General features: G+C 51.1%; 1 pseudogene; it reads right to left on the reverse strand.

Moving 5' to 3' along the window:
- Positions 1-805: 805 nt before the first annotated feature.
- On the reverse strand, positions 806-1,623 carry LOC136461370 (probable glutathione S-transferase; annotated as a pseudogene).
- Between the last annotated feature and the right edge of the window lie 855 nt (positions 1,624-2,478).

Here is a 2,478-nt window from a genome sequence, read left to right on the forward strand (position 1 = left end):
GTGATCCGTAGAAAAGTTTGTATTACCCCCATTGATCTAGTGGATCTAGTGGAAACCCCTCATCTTAAGAGTTTACTCTCTTGACTTGAGAATGAGGATAAGGGTTGCAAAGCCTAAGCCTTAGTGGCTTCCTCAACAACATGGACATAGGCATGCCCTGGTGGCGAGCTGAACCACGGGATAAATCTTGTGTCTTGTCTCCTTTATGTTTTGAATTGCATTATACATGTTTCACTCGATCTACTTGGTTGTGCATGTTTATGAGTGCAGGTACTCAGTGGACTTGCCATTGGATATCTCCATGCATATCTCCGAGTTTGAGTTCTAGGCGTAGCTGCTGTTAAAGCTCTCTGCGTAGGTGCGGTAGTGCCACACTCTCAGTGAGGCAGTGCCGCATGACAGAGCAGCAGTGCCACGCACTCTACTAATCCGCTGTAAGTTTTATTTGTTGTTAATTTTCAGTAGCGCCTATTCACCCCCTCTAGGCGACATCAAGGTCCTTTCAGTTGTATCACGGGGTAGAGATGTAAGAGAGAGCGTAGAGGAAAATAGACCAATTGTCTATTGGGCTCGATTGCTGCATAGGCCCGAGAATGGGGACGTATGGAGGCAAACGTTCGGACAAACGCCCTAATCACAGCATTACCGTTAGGACGAGGACCACACAACACACCAACGTATATCATGCTGTCATCAGCAGAAACTACCATTTTATTTTATTTAAACAGCATCATGACCCTACTGACATAGGAGTAGTTTGCATGTTCTCACACAACGACGACACAAACAATCCCACACAAACCCATCACCAGATTACTGCTCCAGCAGCAGCGTCGCCATGGCCCATGGCCACTGATTTGACCTTGTCTTTCTTTGCAGAGAATTGGGCTTTGAGATGCTCCATGCTCGGTAGGCACTGCCTCACAGCTTCGTTGGACGTGTACTCCTCCACCCAGCGGCGGAGACTAGGGAAGTCGTCTCCCCCCACCAAGCTCACGCCGGTCATCTCCTCGAACACAGCCGTCCAACGAGAAAGTGCACTGAGTGCTATGTCCAGGTAGCCGACGGAGTCGCCTCCAAAGAACCTCTTGCCATCAAGCTGCGCCTCTAGGAGGGCTAGATTCTCCTTCGTCTCCCTGAGGAACCCCTCCCGTAGCTCGCCCTCCGTCAAGAACGATAGAACTAACGGCCTCCGGCACTGCTCAACAAGCAGGCATATATATGATATGTTCAGTAATTCAGAAAAAGCATGTCATGCATGCATGTTGCAGGACGACGAGATGCAGTAACGATGAAGCATGCATGTACCTTGGTATCCATGAGTTGAGCCTAGAAACGAGCGGCAGCACGGTCAGCGGGGTCGCTGGGGAGGAGGGGCGGCCCGTCGAAGGCCTCGTCGACGTACTCCACGATGACAAGGGACTCACAGACAGCACGGTCGCCGTGCACGAGCATGGGCACCTTCTTGTGGACGGGGTTGTGCTGCAGCAGTAGCTCGCTCTTGTTTTCCATGTCTTCTTGGATGAGCTCGTAAGGAACTCCCTTGAGGCGCAGGGCGGCCTCAGCGCGGTGCACGAATGGGCTGACGAAGAACAAGCCAATGAGCTTAACCGGTGGAGACATCTTAATTTGCTTGAGGTTGTGTGTGCTTGATGAAACACTGTCCCTATATATATATGGATGACGAAGAGTTGTCAGCATATATTGTCGAATCTTTTGTGCTTCTTCTCCAAGAACGACTGAACTCAGATGTCTCCTTCAGTCATCAGTTTGTGCTTCTTCTCTAAGAACGACTGTGGGGTATTAACCCCTATACCCTTACGGCTAGGCTTGGGCCGACCCAGATCAGAGGGTTCGGTCCACCAAAAGACGACGTGCGGCTCGGCCAACCTGTTCGGAGTCCCGCGCAAGGAGTCAAGGCAGATTTGGCGATCAAGCAAGATCCTGGTCGGTTAGAATAGGAATCCTTATCCGGCCACCTATGGCAATTGCAACTGGCTAGGATTAGTTTCCAGATCTGTAACCCTGCCCCTCGGACTATATAAGGCGGGCAGGGGACCCCTCTAAAAAACATCTCTCATTGACATACAGCAATATAATCAGATGCAGGACGTAGGTATTATGCCTTCTCGGTGGCCGAACCTGGATAAAACCTCATGTCTGTTTTGCATCACCGTCTTGTTTGTGGCTTATGCATCTGTCTGCCGACAATCTACTACCTTGGGCATACCCCTAGGTAGACTGCCGACCATATTTCGTCGACAGTGGCGCGCCAGGTAGGGGGTGTGCGTACTGCTCTCCAAGCAAACAAGATGGTCATCATCTCTGGCTCCATGGCTACATCGAACGGCCTCATGTTCATCGTCGGCCAGATCACCTGGACCACCGGCTCCGACGACTTCATTGCCATGACCACGGAGGAGGCGTGGATTCAATCTGCGTCGACCACTGCTTTACCTGCATCGGATACGGCTCCGA

This window comes from Miscanthus floridulus, chromosome 6 (genome assembly GCF_019320115.1).
Source record: "Miscanthus floridulus cultivar M001 chromosome 6, ASM1932011v1, whole genome shotgun sequence".
Classification (NCBI taxonomy): Eukaryota; Viridiplantae; Streptophyta; class Magnoliopsida; order Poales; family Poaceae; genus Miscanthus; species Miscanthus floridulus.